The sequence below is a fragment of the Alligator mississippiensis genome, chromosome 3, assembly GCF_030867095.1.
Source record: "Alligator mississippiensis isolate rAllMis1 chromosome 3, rAllMis1, whole genome shotgun sequence".
In the NCBI taxonomy this organism is placed as follows: Eukaryota; Metazoa; Chordata; order Crocodylia; family Alligatoridae; genus Alligator; species Alligator mississippiensis.
Window position 1 is genome coordinate 175,781,353 of NC_081826.1, and position 24,242 is coordinate 175,805,594.

General features: G+C 39.3%; 1 protein-coding gene across 11 annotated transcripts in view; it reads left to right on the plus strand.

The window, feature by feature from the left end:
* The window catches only part of LOC109281489 (uncharacterized), a 74,707-nt gene that overhangs the window by 24,133 nt on the left and 26,332 nt on the right, over nucleotides 1-24,242 (plus strand). For 9 of the 11 annotated variants that reach the window (XR_002088144.2, XR_009460949.1, XR_009460947.1 and 6 more), the window contains exons 2-3: nucleotides 12,505-12,637; nucleotides 13,627-15,191. The exons of 1 other annotated variant lie outside the window; for it this stretch is intronic. The gene's annotated coding sequence lies outside the window, so the exon portion shown is untranslated. The remainder of the gene's footprint in view (nucleotides 1-12,504; nucleotides 12,638-13,626; nucleotides 15,192-24,242) is intronic. One more of the 11 variants, XM_059724662.1, reaches the window with a different exon arrangement.

Consider the following 24,242-nt stretch of genomic DNA (forward strand, 5'->3'; position numbering starts at 1 on the left):
TCTTCTCTGTGTACTCCCATGAAAGGTCTCATGATATGGAAAAACATTTTGTTACTCCAAGAGGTGACAGATTGTCATAAAGACTTGGATCCTTAAAATACTTACGTGTATGGTTAACTTCAGACATGACAATAGCCAGATTCTATTTAAAGTGATCCCAGGGAATTATTTTTTAAATACAGGCTCCTGAGAAAGATATCCTTGAATTCTCCAAGCAGATACATAAATGCTCCTTTTATTTGCTTTGACTATTCCAAATGGGATCTTATTAAGAAATCTTATATTTAAAAAATAAGCCTAGAGTGATATAAAATATATGCAACTAAAATATATGGTCCTTTCTACTCTTTTATTAACCACTGTATATTATATCACATTTCCCAGTGTTGTGGGATCAGATAATTGGAGATGTTGTTCTAATATACATACCTCAAGAAGCAGAGAGAAAGTTGACAGAAGAATCTTACCTGGCTTTACTGATTTTTGTGAACTAAAATTTCTAACGTAAAACCTCACATGAGGGCTTAAATATTAAATTTAACCACCACACAACACTATACTCTGGAGTCCCTGGTTAGATCCTAATTCTTAAAGCAACCCTTATGCTTGAAAAAGGCTCCTTTCTCATGTAAAAATATCTGCTCAAGTAAGTAATGTTTACTGCTGAGAGACAGGGTTTGTGAGGTTGGTGAACACTGAACAAAGATTTCTGGATATGGTTTGTGAGGGTAGAAAGGTAGAATAGGGAGGTAAAAATTTATTTCCTAAAATCAGGAATTCTGTAAAAATGAGGAAATGTTTTTAACGATAATCAAAAATTAAAAGGAAGACTTTAAAGGTTCTTAGAAATAACAGGACAACAGGTGAGAGAGAGAGACAGAAAAACAGAAACATTCCCCATCTTCTATCCATAGCATTTAAAATGTGCTTATCTTGATGTCAACTTTCTGCATCTTTATCCAACAATAGCAGCTGTTATTTCAGTGCTTTGTGTGCCACCCATGCAAGGGTTAACAAATACATTATAGATAAGGAGCAAAATAATATCCCATAAACGGCTAATGATTTGCAGCTAAATTCATCCTCTCTGAGATGAGCCCAATCCTGCTGTTCTGCGTGTTAGTTGGGTTCCAGATGTTGCATTGTATCCCTTACAGTCTTTGAGCCACGTAAGTAGCTCGGTGCTGGGTTTCCCATCAGCAACCCAACATGCCCAGCCAAAAAAGAAAAGACCCCTCAGCACATGCACCCACCCCTTGGAGAGCTCCCAGCCTAGAATGGAGAAAGGAAACAACACCTGAAATTAATTTGGGAATTTCATGAGGCAAATTAACCAGATTTTCAGGGAGGCTCAGGTTTAATGAATGAGTTTGCTCTAACCCATTCCAAGTCACATACTTTTTTTTGTACCAAAGGGGAACTATTTTAATAGTGTTCAGAAGTCAAAGGTCCAAATTCAAACCCATGAGTGAGTACAAGGCTCATTTAAGTAAATGGTACTGACAACCACTTGCACAAAGATTGAATTTAATCTCAATGTCACAATACATCATATAAATTAGGAACAATAAGATGAAGATAGAAAAATTAGGGAAAGAGTACCAGGGAATGGGGGGAATAGGGAAGGAAAGAAAATACTAGCTGAAACATGTAATCTTAATTTCCTTTTGGTATCAGTTGGCTAGCCTCCCAGTGCAACTAAAATAAAAACAATACAACAGGTCAAAGATACTTTCAATGAGATGAGTGCATCTGACTCTTCAATCAACATTACTACCCTAGAGAGAAAGTTTCAGCATAAAACTTGAAAAAAGAATAATGAAATTAGTTCCTTAGACTCAATATTATATGCCTGAAGAAAAAGTTTCAGCAGAATTTTTAAATGTGGGCATTTTATTTCCCCCAATGATTCTTTGCAATTCAGTTACATTTTAAAAAATGTACACTCTAAATAAATGGATAAACAAACAAACAAACAAAAGAATGTCATGGAAAACAATGACATTCATTCCATGAACACTAAGACTTGGGGAGTTTGAATAAAAATAACAAGAATGTACTTTTAATGCATGTGTTTTTCAGTCTTCTTTTTTTTAAAGCAATGTTTACACTATGTCTCTCCAGCCTCAAATATGCAGAGTTCTTAATCAAACAACCTTGTTATTCCTTTAGTATTTGTTTTTGCCTCATTAAAAAAAAATCCCAAAATAACAATCATTTTTAAAAAAATAAGAAGTGCTACTCTGAATTTCAAAACCTGTCCAGGGGTGTTGGATATAAATATATGTAGAATATATTCCTGACGTATTCATTTCATTCTCTTCTGCTAAAGAAGTTAAAGAAGCCCAGGGATTGAATAAATTACTATTGATAAAATGCCAGAAATATCAGCTACATATTACGTTTTCTTCATTTGGGAATCTTAAAAAAACAAAAGAGGCTACACTCAGATGTTGGGATGAATCATTACTTAAAAAAAAACAAAACAAAAAACTACAGGAGGTGTTAATTGAAATGCTGAATTGGCTGGTACATGGCTGGGTGTTGCCCTTGAAGATCCGGATCAAAACCTGTTAAAAGCAATGAAAGGATTTCCAGTGTCTTCACCTTACAAAAGATCAAGCTCTCCTTTTCCCTCGCCCACTCCACCCCACCCCCATGGAAAATTGGTGTGAAGCAAAATTCCCATTTTTCTTTTCTACTTCCCTGTGTCTGCAGGTATTGAGATCTCTGAGACACTTTCTAAATATATTTATGTCTGTCTCACTGAGTCCTGTCTACAGAAAAATAAAGTTTAGTAGAACAGTCCACATAGCATGTTAACTTTTTATTTAGAACTACCTGGGAAGCAAGTCCATTCAGAGAAAAGACTTGCCACATAATGTAAATACAAGTAAGCATGCATGATTTTAAGATGGACAATTAGTTAACCTCTTTCCCAGCTGCATACAAGGCAAGGAACTTGTTCAGCAATTTTTAAAATGTAGCATCATATATAAATTAGGTTCAGCTCTTACAACAGAAAATAAGTATATAAGTATATTTTCAGTGAATGTGTGCTGCTTTAGTGACTTATTCATGACACAGTGAATTTCATTAGCATGGCTCCAGTAATGACTTATTTCTGAGCAGAGAGATAAAATTCTCATCCAAAGGTTAGAGTTAACTCAATGTCTAGTGTGTGGGAAATAGTCCCAGGGAAACAGATGTAAACAGAAAAATCAATTTGGTAGAAAAATAAAAGATATTCAAGCTGAAGGCTCTGAAATAGTAAAATCAGCAGTCTGCATCACCAGAAATAGCTAGAAGAGAAAATTCACTTATGCATAATTAGCTTCTATACCCTTCGTTTAAGATGGGCATATTCTCCCCTGCAGACTAGAAAATGAGAAGTTTTGAAGCACACAACTGTTCAGAGTTGGGGAAGAAAGCGAAAAAAATGCCTACCTATTATTTGATTATCCAAGTAATCTTGGGCAGCTTTTTCCCCTGCTGTAGTAAAAGCAAGCAATTAGGGATTAAGGCAGCAGTATAAAACTACAACCATTATCTCTTGGACTTTCTGGTCCACTGTCCCTATACTATATAGCTGAATTAATTCATTTCTGATCTTGCCCTTAACTTAAACCTGCTTATGCATAAAGTCACTGTCGAGAAAACTCAAGGGAAGGATGCTTCTTCAATATTTATTCAATAAACCAGGAGGGGGTAGGAAAAAAAGACAGCAGACCTTATAGTATTTTGACCATGTAATGCACCAGTGCTCTACACACACATTTTTTTGGACTGACAAAGCTTAATGCAAGTGATGGTGGTAAATTTGTTTTTATGATTTAGATGTGGTTGATGGAACATGAGAACCTCCTATGTGAGTGATATAGGAATGAATATAAACAAAAATATACCTTTTGTGGCTATTCATTTTGTTTTCATTAATTTTGACATTTGAGAGACCATTTTGTGTTACAAATTAGATTATCCTGTGGCAATGGTTGGGTGGTTTAAGTTTACTAAAACAAGTATGAAAATTGTAAATACTACAATTGCAAAAGCATCTTTTTTTATATTTATGGCTAAGACTGTTGTGGCCATGATGAAACATACACTGATTAAAGTGAATAATTTGGCAGAATTATCACAATTTAGGATTGCAATCTTTTCCCACTTCAGCAAAATGTCAAAAATAATTTTCCACATAACTCAGTTTATCCACCAGGGTTGGAAAATTGTATGACCAGAACTCCCTTAAACAAACCTCTGCCTTAACCACTTGACCGTACTGCAACCCAGCCAAGTCACAAATTCTTTATCTCAGTTTTCCCATCTGTCCAGCATTATACTAACAACACTTAACTACCTATACACCAAATGAATGAAAAGCTACATTGTGAGGCTCAGCAACTTTGAAAAGTGTTTGTTATTCATTTAGATATTTAACTTTAGACATCCCAGTTTGAGAAATCTGCACTAAATAATTTTCTTGTGACCTACAGAATTACCTGTAGGACTGGGAATCCAAAGAACTGCCATTTAATTTGTTTTTGACAGTTAGTTTCTATGTAACCATGTGCATATCAGTTACATCCTTTGAATTGCAGTTTCAACATCTGTAAAATGAGACATTAATATCTACTTTACAAATAACATTTGTAAAGTGTTATCCACGTGCAAAGACAAAGGATGATTAATACCAGAGGTGGGGATGGAATGCTGCATCTTTATTCCCTAGTCTTACATTAAGGGCACTGAGCCACAAAACTGTCTCATTAAAAAAATTCACAGTGGTATGTTTTTTTGCAGAAAAATATCAGATGTCCCCTCTTCTCTCCACTAAATTCCTGGATAATGAAAATAATTAGCACACATTAGTCTAAATTTCATTCTTTCCATTTACCTCAAATGAACAAATGTACAGGTTTACACTACATGTAGTACAATAAATTAGAATTTATTATATATCTAATATGTCAAGAAAAGACAAATTATCAAATTGTACTCTGGAAAGTAACTAAGCAAAGATCTGAATTTCTTCAAATGATATGAATGTGTGGGAATGGGTAACCTACAAGTTCCTCACTGAAGTCAACGAAGAAGCTAATGCACTTACCATTCCTGTTTTGTGGCAGTACTTCCCATTCTAGAGGTGAACCTCAAATCTACATTATATTTAGATCCCATCTTATATGTGCAAGATAACATATAGAGCTTTTAAAGTAGCCCCAGAAGCCTGTTTAGATTAAAAGATATTTTAATGAGTGGCAAAATCAGTACATTTCAAATCCTTCAATCTGTATATAGGGAAAACTCCCAATGAAATCAATGCATGTCTTATCAGTAGACATTTTAATTAAAAAAAGGGAGAAGAAAGAATTGGGAATTTCCTCACATTTGAGAATCTTTGGATACCCATTTAAGCCAGCTTCCAAGTCCATCTCTGCCATCAGAGGAATCTAACAGGGCATAAATATTATCTAGGATCTGCCATATCATTTTTAAGACAACTTCTAAGTGCAAGAACAATATGTATTATTATTTCTGAAGAGGCACTGAATTCTAAAATCCATAGAAAGCTAATTAAATATGACATTTTTTGAAAGTCACTGGTTTTCAATCTTAGTGAGAAAGATAGGGCACACACCAAGAGTCTGAGTAAATGTTTTTATTTTAACATTATTATTCTTTTATCAGTTCAGTTTCTATTTCTAGTGACCTTTTGGTTCACTGGAATCTTATTTCATTATGGCCATCCATTTTAAAAAGGCTTCCTGGCTTTTTTGTAAGTATCCTTTTCCATACAGATCTCAGCAGGCAGAAAAACTCTTAATGAAGCAAAGATCAGCTGACAGAGGACTGTCTTAATCAGATTCATAAATAAAGGAAAAAAATCACTGGATGAAAAAAAAAGAGTTCTGTTCTACACTTAAATAGAAATAAAATTCTACCTTAGTTGTTCAACTATGTTCTGCATCAAAAATCACAATTTACTCTGAACTCACAATACAAAGAAGCATTCTTGAGCCTTGTTATGTGAAATGATATGCACAACATAATTAATTGCTTACAGATTAAAAGAACACAAAGAAGCTTGACTATTGTTCAATGACGTATTCTTCAGGCACCTGCTAGGCAAGACGCTTCTTCAGTTTTACTGCATGAGACGTTTTAGAAGCTCGCTGCAAGTTGCCAGCAGTTTAATTTAAAATAAATTTTTTTGCTTTTAAATACTTATAATAAAAGTTAAATCCGAATTTCAGTCACTGTGAGATGGTTGGTATGTGGTCTTTATTTCCTTTTCTGATGGACAATTTTAATTAACTTCACACAGGAGCTGCCTATTATCCAGTGTGATGCTGCATTTTCCTGCTAATGGGATGACCGTTTGTGTCTGGCTATGTACTAAAATAAACAGGCATATGTAGAAAAAGGCAAAAACAGAGTATCAAAAAGATGCCCAAAAAGATTTTTTTTTCCCATACAGATTTTATAGGTCAGAAGGGCAGGAAAAATAACTCGTATCTCTCCACATAAGGGACTTTCCAAATAAGGAAAAAGGAGCATTGTATTCCTATTTTAACCCCTCCTTTCCTTTTGGAATTCATACAGGCATTCCTGAATGAACAGGGATCCACACACACAGGAAGAAAGTGGAGATTGGCTGCACCACAGAAATAGATGTTAGTTAGATGTGTTGTTGTATACTGTTCTGCACTAAGGAGAATCTGAAGACGACCATGTGGCCTCAGATAGTATCACCATCTCCCCAGGACTTAGAACACAAGAACTGCCATTTACTAGGTTTAATGCTCCTGAATTTTCTGAACAGAACAGGTGTATTAATTTCATGTGTAGATTCATAGACTGTTAGGGGCTGGAAGGGACCTCACAGATCATCAGGTCCAGTCCTCCCGCTCTGGGCAGGAAGACAACTGGGATCAAGTGAGCCCAGCAAGGTGACTATCTAGTCTCCTCTTGAAAACCTCCAGGTTAGGTGACTGCACCACCTCTGGAGGGAGTTTATTTCACGGTCTGGACACCCTGACCGTGAAGGAGTTTTTCCTTGTATTAAGCCTGAAGCAGCCTTCCAGGGGGTTGTATCCATTGGTCCTGGTCTTCCCCAGGGGTGCCCTAGTGAACAGTTGTCACCGAGCTCCTGATGCACACCTCTGATATAGGGGTAAGCTGCTATCAAGACTCCTCTCAAGCTTCTCTTCTTTAAGCTAAAGAGGCCCAGGACCTTCAGCCTTTCCTCATTTGGCTTGCCTTGCAAGTCCCTAATCATACAGGTGGCCCTTTCCTGGACCCTCTCAAGTTTTTCCACGTCCTTATTGAAGTGCGGCACCCAGAACTGGACACAGTATTCCAACTGTGGTCTCTCCAGTGCTGAGTATAGCGGGAGTATCACTTACTTAGTTTTACACTAGATGCATTGGTTGATGCATGCCAGTGTGTTATTTGCCCTGCTGGCCACGGCCTCGAACTGACGGCTCATATTCATGTGACAGTCAATAATTACCCCTAGGTCCCTTTTGGCTGTGGTGCAAGTCAAGCTGTCACCACCAAACCTGTCGGTATGTTGAGGGTTGCTTGCCCTCAGATGGAGCGCCTTACACTCGGAAATGTTAAACTTCATCTGGTTCCCGTCTGCCCAACTCTCAAGCCTGTCCTGGTCCAACTGTATCTGCAACCTATCTTCTGACGTGTCCATACTGCTCCATAATTTGGTGTCGTCCACAAACTTGGCCAGCAAGCTTTTCACTTCCCCATCCAAATCGTTGATAAAGATGTTGAAAAGCACTGGTCCAAGCACAGACCCCTGAGGGACACCACTGGCCACTTTGCACCAGGATGACACACATCTATTCATGAGAACTCTCTGCATCCTACCCTGTAGCCAATTTCCCACCCACTGAGCCGTCAAGCAGCTGAGCCCACAATCTTCCAGTTTTCCCACAAGGATATCATGGCATACAAGCTCAAAAGCCTTTTGGAAGTCTAGGTATGTAACGTCTACCTCATCTCCCATGTCCAGATGGCGAGAGACCTGGTCATAGAAGATGAGATTAGTAAGACAAGACCTACCCACGACAAAGGTATGCTGGCCGACGTTAAGAATATTACCTTCCGCGAGCGTATCGCACATAGATTCTTTAATGAGCTTTTCCAGGATTTTCCCTGGGATAGAGGTTAGGCTGATTGGCCTATAGTTGCCCAGGTCCTCCCTCTTCCCCTTCTTGAAGATGAGCACAATATTGGCCCTCTTCCAATCCTCAGGAAATTCCCCTGGGCACCACAAATTCTGAAAAAGCTTTGCCAGGGGTTCTATGATGACCTCAGCCAACTCCTTCAGGACTCTCGGATGAAGTCCATCCGGTCCTGCTGACATAAATGTCTAGCTTTTCTAGTTGGTATTGCACCTGCTCAGCATCCACAGTGGGGAGGCTGTCATTCCCGGCATGCCCCTATGAGCCTTATCTCACTTGTCTTTCCCCTTGGTCCGGTGAAATTCCAAAGCAAAATGAGCATTCAGGAGTTCAGCTTTTTCCTGGATGTTGGTTAACAGCTGTCCCCAGGTGTTAAGCAGGGGTCCCACACTTCCATTTGTTTTCCTTCTACTGCCTACATACCTAAAGAAGGACTTCTTATTGTCCTTGACTCCTGTGGCTAACCTAAACTCAGTCACCACCTTGGCTTTCCTGATCATTTCCCTACAAGTGCTGGCCACTAATGTATAGTCCTCCTTAAGGACTGTCCTTAGCTTCCACTGCCTCTGTGAGATCACTAAGGGTCTAGATGGCACAATGTATTCCCTCTTAACTCATAAATCACTTCTTTCTCCACTGCCTTGGGGAATGAATCCTTAAAAAAGGACTGTTCAAAAACTAACTCAATTTTTCAGTGTTTTATGGAGCTTCGATCTGTTAGTTCCCCACACTGGAAGAACTGCCATGAAACTTTGGGTTGGGCTCAGAAAGTAGCTATTATCTTGTCATTATTTTCCCTGAGCATTTGTTGGAAGCTTGCTCAAGTGTAGCCAGTGTTGCTCCCTTGCCTATGTGTTCCAATAGCCCTTTATTAACACAGTTATCTAGGAAATTCTATTAACCCAACATATATAGTTACATTACCCTACTAACAGGGCACATACAGTATTCTTATTACTACAAAGCAGCATTCCTTGATTACAAAATAGCTCCTCCATGTCCATCACAACCCTCACAAAACTATTTCTCATAGGTCATATAGCATTCAGCTGGTATCAGCTCTCTGCTGCTAGTGGTCTGGTCCAGAACTAGGCTAGTGACTTAAAAGGGGGAAGGATCTACGTGCCATTTGTAATTCCTTGATTCACCCAGTCCGTCCTGTATTACTTAGTATTTTTAATTTTGTTTAATAAGTTGTAGCCAAAAAATGTGAGATTCAAAGATAAATTAACTTTTAGAATGCAGGAATATCATTCTATCTACCCTGCTGCTAAACCCTCACCATTAAAAAAAACATAAATCAAGCTTTACAACATTATGAAATTCTCATAAAAAATATACCATAACTTTAAGAGATGAGCTATTTGTTTTTGTCTTCAGGATGCATTTGCTTCATGTTTGCAAGCTTCTATTTCCATTTTAAAAGAAATTCTGTAAAATCTTTTGATTTCAGTAGCTGGGTCTCTCAAGAAAAAAGGTAACTATAGTAAGTAGAAGTGACAGTAAAGTGAGGAAATTTTCTGCTGAATATTTCAACTTTTTTCAAAAAAAGTAAACTTTTTTTGGTTTTCTAATGGAAAAAATTGTCAATGCATGAATAATTTCATTTGATCAAAATTAAATTATTAAAATATTTCAAATGTCAAAAATGTAACCACCAATTAATATATAAATACAATGGGGGAGGTATCTAATATACACATACACACACACAGGTTTGGAAGTTTCTGATTTTAAAAAATCAAATTTACAAGGCAGGAAATTTTTCATTAATCAAAACCCACTTTTTCATCAAAAAACAAAAACAATTTAGATAATTTTGAACCAGCCCTAACTGAGGGGCTTGTGATAGAATTATGATAAATAGCAACATGATACAGCTAATAATTTTTTTTTTGCATGAATGCACACTACTTTCTGTGGCATCATTCTCAAGGTATTGTATAAATGTAAAGATTGTATTGCTGTAAAGATGTACATGTTGCATACTCATTAGGTTTACTGTGTAATATAGAGACAATTTAAGCCAAAATTTGGAAATTATGAACAAGACTTTGCCCTAATCTTATCTTCATCTCCAAAAAAGCCAGGATTGCATAAAAGGGACTTAAAAGCAGCATAATCACTAAGTGCTCCTATAGACGTGCAGCAAGGCTGTTCCAATGTGCTGTAAATCTAGCACATCAGAGTCGATTAATCAAGTCTGCTGGAACACGGCAGTTAATGTACTGTAGTAGCCTCCAGCGCCACGTGTATCGATGTCCCCACACTGAAAAATGGCAGTGGGGATCTTTAAACTAAAGCTCATTTGATGAGCTTTAGTTCAAAGCACCCCACCACCATTTTTCAATGCGGGACACTGATACACGTGATGCTTGGGTAATTTTAATTAGCTCAGCTCTCTAATTAAAGGCCCCCCCCCCACCACCACCACAGTAATAAACACCCTGCAATAGATGGCCATATGACTCCCTTTCACTGACATTCTCTCAGGTCTTGGTATAGGTGGCCTGACAAATTTATCAAGGCACAGGTTCTTTGCAGAAAATTTAGACAGGCCCCAGAATTGCCTAAATTGTGCTGGGGACCTTTTCACACAAAGAGCTGCTCAGAATCCAGAGAGTGTGCCACTGTAGCTTGGATCCCACTCTCTCTCTCAGACTGTAAAGGCTGTGCTATATTTTGCCTTCCGAGTTTATTTCCTAGTTTGCACCCCTAAGTCACTGTGTGAGCTTGGCAAATCACTTAACCATTTTGCACAGCTTTCCCCACTAGTAAAATGGGTATTATTATCTACTACATACTGGAAAAATTGTGTCTTTGGATTCACTTAAGTCTTTCGATGAAAAAATTATATGGAGGTGCAATATAGTACTATTAACACATACTAAAAGTTAAGAGATTAAAATCTGTCTTCCTTATAAAGGAAAACTTTGGGCAGAATAATAGGGTTCTTTTAGAAAAGTCCTCCACTATGTTTAAGTTCCAGCAGAAATAGGCTAGAAACCTCAAGTTTAATGTCCTTCCTAAATAATACAGTATCAGAATAGGAGTTTCAGACACAACATCTATATATGTCTCTGTCTCTCTCTCACATATTTAAGCTGTCAAGTATGTTCTAGATACTGAAAGGAGACATTAAGTGGTTAATCAACAGATACCTGCCATTAATGTTATTGACGGGAACAATACAATCACTGCAGCTTCACGAATCAAATGCCGAGTTTAGGCAAGAAAATGCAAATACCTTTTTAACATATTACTTTTACCCTATAGCAGTTTTCCATGTTATTTTGAGAAGTCTCTGAACTTTCACTGGTTGCCAAATGAAGTAATACGAACGTACAATAACTTGTTTTTATTTTAGTTTTCAGCTTTAGTGTATTTAAGCTGTCTCTTTCAGAAGCTACAGTTTTTAAAATTAATGGTCAATGCACTTACCGATCTCAAAGGCATACATTTAAAACCATTTAGAAGGAACATAGATCCATTCAGCTTTCAAGAGTTTTTTTTTTAATAAATAGGACATAAATGTATCAATATTCAATGAAAAATTAAAATCTTTTTTTTAATTCTTAAAAAAAATTAACCATTTATCATTAAAACACTTTATAATCAACTCAATTTCATAACACAATGAAAAGATAAGAAAGCACTAATTTACTTTTACAGAACTGAAAGAAGAAACAGGTGTAAATGTAATATGCATAGATACTATTTTTTAATGCTATGCCACCAAAATATATGCACATAACCTTTATGTTGTTAAAGGGTCAAAAATCTGCAATCATTGGTTAAGTTATTGACAGATCCTAGTATATTCCAAACGTAAAACCTTGATAAAGGGTAAAATCACAAAGATTCACTGAAGAGTTTGATCACGTGCTGCATTATAATTTTTGTTACTAAGGTGTACTGACCAACATCTAAAATGTAAGGCAGTCTTTTAATTGTGGAGACAAGTATAGTATCATTCCTAACTTGGAACATGATTCTGCATTTATCTGGGTATACTCAACCCTTTTTGTAGGGTCTGCCCTTAAGGTATTAAAATTACCTGGGGTCAGTGGAACAATTTGTTGCAGAACACATTTTGGCAGTCCATGGAGCTGGCAGGTTGCACAGTACTGGTTATCTTTGTCTCCAGCTCTTTATCCAGACACTCAGTTAGGAAGAAGCTGAAAAAATAAACAGTGTAAGTAATTTTTTGCAAAAAATGGTATCATTCTTCTAGCATTAAAAATATACAGATATTTCTCTAACATTGTTTTTTCATGTCAACTACTGCTGTGGCCCCCACAAGGATACATTCTGCTCCAGTGAATGGGACAGAGGAAGCCCCCACAGTATACTGCCCACATCATGGAAAAGTTTTGAGAATCCCTGAATGACAGTTTGTGGATCACATTCAGCCAAGATCTTATGTGGCTATACAGGTGAGTTAGAAGCAAACCCAATCCTGTTCAGTCTCCCCACATCTTGATTTGGCCATGGGGTAAGGGAAAAAGGGAGAAAAGACTGGATACTTAGCATTCCTCCCCCCCCCCCCATCTTCTAAACAGATGGGAGGCTGGAGTTGGCCTAAGAGGAGGGAGTATCCTATAGCTAATAAAATATATAGCCTGTTAGTCTTGGTTAGAAGCTAGGGGAGAAGCAAACAAGGCATAGCTTTTCTCAGTCAAAGGTATTTCATGGGGCTTCCCAGGGATGCTGCAGTATGTGCCACCCCATAGGAAATTGTCTAACCATCTAACAGCAGGAAAAAACTGAAAATGGCTGCATATGTGACACTGTCAAATGTACAATGTCAAACTGAACTGGAGAAAAAAAATATTTTTCTAGCCTTTTATTCATAATAATGAAAATAATATGTTACTTGTAATAGCAACAGTTAAAATATTTTTCTTCAGGAATCATCATGGTTTTAAAATTTCCAGTGTCCTTTTAAGGGCGTTGTTTGCCTTAAAATAAAACTAGAGAGCTGACTCTCTTAAATGAAAGTACAATTCTCTTATACAGCTTATTTTTTTAAAGAAGCTTCTACATACTTTAAAATTTCAAACAACTTCAAAAGCATCAGACTGATTAAAATGTTGCATTCTTTAGCTGTCAGAAACAAACTTTGGCACCTTTTGAATTAAAACATGTAAATTTAAGGTTATTGAAAAAATGCACAGGCTTACCACAAGTACCATGAAATTACTGGAAACAAATACAATTATATTATACATGCCATCTAGTATTCTCCTGGCCTAGCCCAAAACACAAACAATTAAAAGCTAGTGTACCTATCATCACTATTAGATACTGTCAGGGACTGTTGTGTGTGTGTGTGTGTGTGTGTGTGCGTGCGCGTGTGTGCGTGTGTGAGTGTGTTTGCATTTGTGCGTGCATTAATTTCTTCTGGTTTCCCTTTAATCTCCAGGGTCTGCTGTTGCCATTACACCATTGACTCTTTAACTTCCAGTAAACGGAAAATTTACATTTATGTACCTCCTCCAGCCTCAAAGAGCTGTACAAGCCACATAGATGAACTGCTTCTCCCAAATTTGCAATGTTGTAACACTTGAGCAGAACATATCAAGAGCTCATAACATTTCAGGAAAGGAAGCAAAGAGAATCTATCCGAAACTGCAGGGAAAGCTGAGAGGGACAGAATGCAAACTTAAGGCTGAGCTCATCTGAGACTGATGAAATCTTAACTCTATTAAAGACAGCACCTCTTAATTTATTCTGCCATTGACTGCCTAAAGCAAAACATAATGACGGTGCCAGCCTATGGACTTGCTAGACTAATTCACCTGGCACAAATGTCCATTCTCAGGACTATCTTCATATGTAGACAAGTCCTTAAGCACTACTTCAGAGTGACCGCTGATGTTTCAAAAACTGTTATATAACTCAGCTGAGACTCAGTTGTAATAGCATGAGGATGTTAGTGACTGCCAAGTCGTTCTCCATACTAGTTGCTGCCCCACTGGTGAGGCACAGCTGAGAGTAACTCTGGATTTCCCTCCATCCAAAAATAAATCCACCACGGACACAGCCCAGGTGCTCAGCACAGGCTGAAGCAAAATGTCTGTAACAAAGTAAACAGTATAAAGCTTCCTCCCTCATTGTATGATCAGGTTGAAAAAAAAAGGGGGGGAGAGGGGAGGCTCTCAAGGTCCCTTGTGACAACTGGTGGCTACAATGTGTGAGGGTCTTGTAGTTCACATGGGCACTGCCTCAAAGCTAAAGGATTATACACACACACACACACACGTGTATATGCATTAGGTATGTATCTGTGCATGTTATATGTGTGTGGACGTGTGTGTATAAGGTATATATGCATGTGGGGGAGGGAGAAAGACACTGTGTAGTCACAGAGAAGGGCCTTGGCTCACAGGGGGACTCTCCCAGCTGAAGGAACGCGCTGGGCAGAGGACACTGCAGCACCCGGGCTGCCCCCGGCTACCTCCACCCGCCTCCGCCCAGCCCCGCTTTGTAAGTCAGGAGCCAATGAGGTGGGAGAAGGCAGGTGCCCAGAACGCCACCCCCGCCAATAGAACCTTCTCCGGGCAAAGCGCGCCCCCCAGGCTTCCCAGCGTATGCCTGCGTGTGCCGCGCCCGCCCGCTGGGCTTGAGGCGTGCCTCCCACTTTCGGGTCGCCGAGCGACAGAAGCAGCGCGGATCGCTTTGTTTCCCCGGGGGCCCGTTCTGCCCTGCCCCTCAGCCACAGCCGCAGCGGCAGGGGTGGGGGGGGAGCCGCTCCCACCCCCTAAAAAATCCTGCGCGCCCGAGTCATGCGCTGAGACTTGTCCCTGGAGATTAACCTGAGCCAGGTTCCACCCTGAGCGCACACCTCAGCGCCGCACCACAGCCCTGCCCCTCCCCCTCGGCTGGGCTCACACTCGGGCTTCGCGGCAACAGCAGCCCAGCGGAGCCGGAGCTGCGCCCGCCAGACCCGGCAGCCTGCGCCAGGCAAAAGTGCGCTGGGCGGCGCCGGTAGGTGCCAGGGGGACTGCGTGGTCCCAGCCGCTTTGCAACGGGCCCCATGCACGCACCCGCATCCGCCAGCTGTGGGCAGGGCCCCTACCGCCCGCCGGGGGTTGTGGCTGGGGGTGGGTCTCCTCGTGCCAGACCCGTGGGGGCTCGCTGCCGGGGTGCTGGAGCCCCCGTGGGGTTGCAGGGAGCGGCGCTTCCCGCTCCTGCCTAGTTGAAATGAAAGAGAGGAGAGGTTTGAGGGGGTTACATGTAAAATTGGCCCATCCTGCCGCTTTGAGAGTGAGGATTTGGCTTGAGGTGTTTGCACGTATGGGAGGGGGGGTACCCCCCCCCACACACGTACATACACGTCTGTTGTCTGCTTGGCAGTGGATTGAGGGTGCCAGGGCAAATGAATAAAAAGGGCTTCCCCCCCCTCCCCAAGGAAGGGACATGAGCTTCAAGTCGCCTCCCTTAAAAGTTAGAAAAAGTTTTGCCCTGGCTTTCAATGGGAGTGAAAATGTGAGCTCTGGATTTTCACCATTGACCTTTTGAGGAGAGAGCGTACCGAGTGAATCAGGCTACAGCTCCAAGCGCTGAGGTTGATGTTGACGCAACGGTAATAGAGCAAATAAATTGGGTCAGAAAGAAATTAGATCAAGCAGGGTTGGTAACAACAGCCTTGCAGGACCCTCTGTAATACAAACAGCTACTCAGTTCAAAGGGTATCTGTGAAATGCCTTTCTTAAGACAGAATCAGTTTTAAGGTAAGGTTTTATGTGCTTATAAACTTTTTCTTTAGTCAAACCCTCTCTTACAAACATGTTTCCTTCAACATATGTGCCCAGAGAATACTTACTATAGAGGTGCTCATAAATGCAGAGCCTGCTGTTATTTTAATTGCAAGAAGCATGGTGAGAAAAAAAATCAAGATAGAAGAGATACACAGTAGTAGATGAAACAGTTCCTCTCCTACAGTACAATCAATTAATCTTCACCCATTGTGTATTTTGGACTTTTCCTTAAATGTATTTTCTTGTTCTTTCTCCATACCAGGAGATAGATATACAAGTGAATTAAAAATCTGGATGTTATCCTCCTCTCCTGCAAATTATGCAATTCACATATGTTGCATGGAAAAATAAAATAAATTTAAGATTTAAACTGTAAGAACTTATGGTAAGAAATGCCAGTCTGTGGTGGTGCTAACAACGTTTCGTTTGGCCCCTATTCACATACGCATTAGGATAGTCTTCAGTCACGTTATCACAGACTCACTCACAGTACTTCTGCCTTATTCAGTAAATGGGTATCTCCCATCCCCTGCCCACACCACTCAGCATGTGGTCCTAGTCTTTTTTTAATGTCAGCCATTTGAACCTTGCACTAAATACAGAATCATGAATTTCCTTTTTTTTAGCATTTATACAATGCTGCCACCAGAAACAATTTTTTTTTCCAACACCTCTGTGAGGGAGGGAGATGCTAATACTGATGGTGGAGTCGAGGCAGAAAGAGATTAAGACCATCATTATCAAGTGACCCCCTCGCTTTGGGTGACCAAGATAGGTATGGGTTTTTTTCTCCCAAGGTATATGGCATTATAGACCATTTATAGCACAATGCTTTCTGACTTTACAGTTGTGAGTACTTTTGCAAATCTGGTTCCAGCCTTCTTGCTCACTGGACACCCAGACAAGGCACAAACACTGGCCATCTACCACAATTCTAAAAAAAAAAGAAAAGAAAAACTGAAGTGTCTTTCCCAGTATTGCATGGGAGCTCTGTGACAGTGGTACGTGGTAGCAGTAGAATCTGGTTCTACAGACAGATATTAAGCTGTCAAAACTACATGCCATTCTTCCTCTTCTGCGACTGCCCTACTTCATTCACTAAACACCTTCCAACTTCTGCAACAAATCAGGCAGCAGATTATAGGCAACAGTCACTCACTATACACAGATCTGAATCAGTCCCAGGAAACTGTCTATGAATGAGGTAGGTAGGGGGTCCCATGGGTGGAGGGGTGGGGGATCAGGTAATAAAATATCATACTTAAGTATTTTGCAAACTGACATTTTTTGTGAAAAGCAAGAGGGAACTCTAAAAACAAAAACAAAATAAAGCCCCAAAATGTTTTATAGTGAATCTTTTGTTGGAATCTGATTCAACAAGGTGCTTTGTACCAGTAACACCAGTTGACTTTATTGCAAAACGAGTTTTTCACATATTACAGAATTGAGCTAATAGCGTGTATATTAAAATACAAAAAGTAGTTCACCCTTACATTTGTGTACAGAATTTGTAAATTTTTCAAGGCAAGAAGGAAATGGAACTTGGAAGAGGGTAAATTACACACTGGACTTTCTTAAAGTGTGCGCATCTCCAACGAACATAGAATTCTTAATGAATAAACTTACTTTTCATTATGAATGCATGTAACATTATAAATAGTATAAATCAAATGTAATCTAATTTGATTGTTTTTAATGAATTTTTTAAGATACAATTCTGCTGACAAAAATACTGCTGGGTTAAATGCATATAGGATTAGATGCTAAATTTTGACATCAGGATTAATCTCCATCATTCTACATGCATGCGTTTTTCATGAGAAATGTAAATGAAAAATATATTGTATTCCAAGTAGAAAGGCTAGATGTTTTCAGCACAAAATTCTAGCTATTTCAACAAAAAGAAAGTTAAAAATCATCACTTTTATAGTTGTGCACAAACCTTGATTCCTGTTTCTTTAAAAAAAAAAAAACAACCCTGCCTGAAATGATCGTTTTAACGTTTATTTGCTCATAAATTTAAAAAAAATGGGAGGATGCATGTCTTCTTAAATCTGAGAGAAAAGCTCTTAAAGAAATAATGTAGAACTGTTGATTCAAAAATCTATTAAATAGATTTAACTTAGAACTCCATAGGCTGGCTTTCAAACTGCACAGAAAGGTTATCATTCTGTGCTGTTCCTGCCATAGGGTTTCTCGTGAAGAGTCTTTCTCTAGAAAAATGTTTTTACTATTAGATGAACTTACAACTCCATTATATAGATAAACCTATTTAAATAAGAGGTGTCTCATTAGCTACACAACTTGTATGCTAAAATATCTGTGAAATGAGGATGCCATGAATATTATTGATCAACTATCTGGAAAAAAATAGTAAAGCTAACAAGCATGCTTCTAATAATAACAAACAAGCAAAACTTTTTCCTGTGATTTTTGTCATTAGCTCCATCGCCTCCTCCACAGCACAGGTCAGTTGGAATTCCCCAACCCTCAGATGCTCCTGGAACTCTTGGAGGGAGGGTTGTGGAAAAGGCCATTCTGCCTGAGTCTCTGTTGATGATCTTCTCCACAGATTCCCCCTACCACTCCCTTCCCTCACTAGTTGGTTTGTTTGCATGTAGTCATGCAGTGAGCCATTCCCCAAATACCTTCCAAAATTCCTAGTTTAAAGATACCAAAAGAAAAACAAAACACCATGAAATGAGCTGTTTTCACAGCATTCATATGTACGCAGCATAACATTACTAACTTTTCCTTAACTTCGTTGACTTGTCCTTTTTCCACCTTCACCAAAGAACACGGGTCTTACAGAAGGGTGTCCAGAGGATGTCAGCAAAGGGGTGGTAGGGGAGAGGAGAGAGAAAGACGGTGCTGTAGCAATGGCTGAGCTTTCCTCTACCCAGTAAGAACAAGATCTGAGCCAAGTAGTGAAAAGATAGAAATTCTTACAAATTTGTCTGGAGTAGGATCAAGCCACATGTCAAAATCAGAATCTTGATTAATCCAAGTTAATTTTTCAAGCTTCTTTCAAATAAAATACTCCTGACAGAATAGCTATTAAGGCTTGTTTGATTAGCATTTACTCAGCCTACTTGGGAACTTGCTATACACCTCATTAAGAGGCAAGAACACATTTACAAGTCACCTTCTAGGAAAAAAAAAACTGTACAGAACCTTTCCTTAACATATAATGGAGGATTTCAGATCCGTTGAGCCAATTGCACTAAAACAAAACAGCAAAGAATGTAGATTAGCCTGGGAGAAATAGGAGGAGGTTTTGACATGTTCAGATTACAGTAAACTTTAGTAGGACTACGCATTCTTGAGACATCAACGTCTGATCATGAGGTATCATTTTCATAAATCTGTCTCCGTGTAATGTGCAACAGTAAGAGGTCTGAATGTTACATGTTCTCTTGTTAAGTAGCAAAAACTCCTGGATGTCACCAGATATGTGATCTAAAGCTGTTCCCAAATAGCTACAACTTCTATGGGAACAGCTCAGATAAACAGGTTTCCTGCAGCTTTACAGTGTAATAGTTTAAAAAATTAAGTATGAACTTCATTATACTGCAAGTGTAACTCTTGATATTGAATTGAAAGCTGACTAAAGTATCTGTTGTGGATAATTTTTATGATGGACAAGCTTTTTTTTTCTTTTTATGAAGCAGTGCTGACTTCTGCAGATGCAATGTTCTATAAAGCATTCACCGAATCCTTTGAGCAGTTGCCAGTCTGCAAGTTGTCTCTGAACTGCTCGCTAGTCATGCTTTGTGATGTACATGGTCACTAGGACAGTGCAAAGCTTTGGTTCCTGATTTGATTTGGCGGAGATACAGCCTGATTCGGTGGCCAAATCTCCAAATCTGAATCGAATCAGGATACCCTTTAATCTCTCAGAATCGAATCAGAACCCTCCAAATCAATTTGAAGAGATTTGGAAAGATTCGGCAATTTGGACATAGACAAAGCTTTAAATGTGTTTTCTACGTACTTCAAGGTACCAGGCAGCTTGTGAATGCTGCAATGGTGAAGCAAATGGAACATCCCACAGCAGTGTGGCTCCCCAGCACTTTTGGCAACAGACCCAGAAGTAGACCAGAAGCACTTCCAGTCCGCTTTCGGGTCCATGGGGGAGCATGCTGGCTGCCCCCCTCCCCCTGTGCTCCCCTGGCTTGGCACCTGGTGCCTTCTGGGTCTGAGGGACACCCAAGGTCTCCCCCCGTGGCTGATCACCGAGCCCAGGGGAGTATGGGGTCACTCCTGCATGCTCCCCAGCGGACCCAGAAGTGGACCAGAAGTACTTTCGGTCCGCTTTCGGGTTTGCCACTGAGCACACAGGAGCCCCCCATGCTGCTGTGGAACGCTCCATCCACCTCAGCATAGCAGCATGTACGAGACGTGCCTTGTACCTCGAGGTATGTAGAAAAAACATTTAAAGCTGTATCTATGGCCGAATCGCTGATTCTCTGAATTGGCATCGAATCCTCAGATTCCGATTTGGCTGAATCGAATCGGGGACAGTGATCTGAATCAATGAAGTAAATCAATATCCCCAATTCAGGCCAAATCCTAATCGAATATGGCCTGCTTCACACACCTCTATTGGTCACCTCGTATTCCTTCTGTTTTCAGATTGGAAGGCTGAAGTATTTAAGCAGGGAAGTGTGTGAGATAAGTAGCCAGTATTCCTGCTAATGCATGAATCACATCTGCATGCATTTATACAAGATCAGCAATTCTGTGTGAACAAAATCTCTAGGAAGACATAGTGACTAAAAAACAGGAGGAAGAAAAAAGTTCCTTCTCCATTTCTCATTACATGTTCTATGTTGAGTGTAACAGCTTATTGACAAGACACAGGTTTTTATAATACTTGTTGATTATGTTTTAATGCTAGAATCGTGAAGAAAGATATTATACGATCTAACCTTTGGACTGAATTCAGTTTCTGAACAGTAGCCTCCCCTTTTTGTGGGAAATAGATTCTCTATAAATATGCATTTCCTCTTAAAATTGACATGCTGGTATAAGAAAATGAGGGATGCATTTTCTGGATATTTGTATCATACTATTTGGACAGTAATCTGGGTAACTTCACTGACATCAATGTTACTACACCAGGCTATGTTTATTCTACTCTGGATATTGTTGCATGTATATCTTGTATACCAAATTAAGTGATAGTCCTTACCCCTTACATACTAGCTGTTTCTAGGATGATACATAATATGTAAGGTACTTAGTATGCACAAAAGAGTATGCATGCCTTTATAGTCTTATTTTGCAATGGTCCTCACAGTTCATGGTAATCAACATTTGAAAGTAAATACTAATAATTATATTGTTAAATAAGAGAGACAAACACCACCTCTAGCTGATTTCTTGCATTGATAACATTTCCTGTATGTGGTAATACAGCTGTGTGAGTCATTTGTGAAAAGAGCTCTAAGTTTATTGGATTCAATTAAAAAAAAAATCACACACTGAAACGTGAATTATTCAGATCTATTTGATGAATTACTGCAAGTAAATACGAGATTATAGCATTTTATGTTCCTAGTTATCTGTCATCATGTTCTTATTCTTGCATCTCTGTGGGCATGTCTACACATGCATTTAGGCACACCTAAATTTAATGCACATTAGCTTAATGTGTGCATGAAGGCGATTTTAGACTCATGTCTACATGTGCACATGTTAAAGCGCATTAATGCAGTGTTATTAATGCAGTGTGCACAGACTCATGTGGAACTAAAGTTAGTCCCAAGTCAGTCCATATACAGCGTCAGTGCACCTTAATGTACCTACGTGTGAATTAATGTGCTTTAGCTATTCGCGCCTAAATCTGATAACTGCTTTTGCAGGTATCAAATTTAGCCATGAATAACCAAAATCGCCATTTTTAAGGCACATTAAGGGTGCACACTTGTGGACGTGCACCCTTAATGCATCTTAAATTGGGCTAAAGCACCTTAAATCGGCACATGTAGATGCACCCTGTATGCATTAAAGGAGTTGACTGACTTCAATAGTTCTCAGGGAGAAGCTGCATTCCGTTTCTTGTTGATTCATATTCCCAGCTAAAAAAGCTTGTGTCTTATATGCTATATACTCTGTCAGTGGACACTGTAAGGATCCAAGCTGAAGAGCAGAGCTACATTACCCAATTTTGTTTAATTTACACTGAATCCTGTTTCCAAACACAGACATAATCTACTCCTGTAACTGTTAAATCAGTGGCAAGATTCCATGGACTCTATTGGTTTCAGGATTGGGTTCCAAAACTAGAATTGTAAAACTGTTATCGATGAACATGGCAGACATCCACATAGGTAGCAAAAATGGAATTCAAGTACAGGATTTGGACCTCCTTCTAAGACCCCATATTTGAAAACTGCTTCCACCCTTCAGATTCCTTTACTTGGTTATGCATAGGGATGACAATTAACAAGTGACTGTGAAAACAACTTTTATAGGTGAGCTTATTCACCGTTGTGCTCTTTCTTGATCTTTCTGCTACAATGGCTGCTTGCTTTTTCACTATTGTTTACTTTTCCTCTTACTTTGGTGGTTTCCAGTAGATTTTAAATCTTGTTTTGGTCAGAAAGATGGCACTCATGTAAGGACATTCCTATGAAACCAAAAGTAAGCTTCTGGTTTGAAATTGTAGAATCATTTTATATCAATTGCACATTAGATCTGGCAAAGAGATTTAAAGGATCTCATGTCACAAAAAGCTGAATTTCCAAATTATGGCTCCAGTCCTGAAAACAAAGGAAAAATGTTTAAAGTAATTGGGGGCGTGTCTACACATGCATATTAACATGATGCAATAAACTCCAGTGCTTACCATGCTGGAATTTATTGCTCCTGGGCACCATGTCTACACGTGCATCTCGGACTGTAGCATGTTGAGCCAAGTCCAGTCCTGGCTGGAAGGGAGCCCAAGGGGGTCAGCCTGCCAGCCCAGGACTGCTCCGACCCAGCTCAGCCTGCTGTGGAGGAGCTGGCTGGGGCACAAGGCTGCTGCAGTGCAGGGCTAGCTGGCAGGCAGCCCCTACACTGAAGTACCCTCATGCCTCAGCCAGCCACGTCACCATCTACACATGTGGTTGCTGTGGATTAAAAAACTCCACAGTAGGATAGTACTTGTATTTACAAATACTACTCTGCTGCACAGTTAATTAGTTTACTCCTGCCTAATAGCCTTGTACATGTAGATGCCAAGATGTTTACTGATGAGCTAATTAGTCTACTCTGTGGTAAACGTTTTGTGTAGATGCGCCCTGGTACTCCTGCTTGCACGTATCAAGAGTTGTAGGATTGCGCCTTAACTCAGGACAAGGCACATATAACTATTTTTAGTCACTAAAAATATTGCTGTATAACATAAAAGCAGAGTGCCTCAAGATCATTACAAATATAAGTTGTATGGGTCAACACATGTCTCTTGTTTTTTTTGTAATCTCTATTTGGAAAATTATATATTCAGCTGCCATCACTATTACTGTAGTACACAAGCTTCAATTTAAACGTATGTTCCTTATTTAAGAACAATGTACATAGGTCAACATTTTAAAAATTAAATGCCTAATACCTAGATAAGTAAGGATTGAACCTGTACCCACTGAAGCCAGGGGTGCAGCTCCCAAAGAGATGTGGTGCATAATTTTATGTTTAGGTAGGCCAAGGTTTTCAAAACTGATTAGTAATGCTTCTCGAGATTTTCAAAAGTAACTATATCATTCTAGTGCTTCAAAGGTTTGAGATCTCCACCTTAAAAAACTTTAAAGGGGCCTGAATTTCAGAGAGGAAGTGTTTAATACGTGCTGAAAAATCAAGCCTTTTTAGGTGGCTCAAGTAGGAGACTTCAAACCTTTAAGGCATTCAAACTTGGATACCATTTTTTAAATGTAATTATTGTTCTTGATAAGTCTAAAAAGCTATCCAGAATAAAATAAGCTATTTATGTAATACTTTGCAGGATCTTTGCAGAAAACTGTATTTTAAAAATCTTTAACTCTACAATACAATAGCATTACTTGGAACTCTGGTTTGAATACAATACTAGCCTGTAGGAGTTAGAGTTTTCTGGCTATAAAAACGCTGTGCACTGCATCTTTGAAAAAGAAAGGCATCCACCTTGACCTTGTTATTAACTGCTTCACAGTCAGTGGAGAGCAAACAAGAAACTTTTTTCCCCTGGGATTCAATAACCCATATGGAAAAGTCATATAGAATCAATTATATCCTTTCAATGGCTTTTTAGAATGCT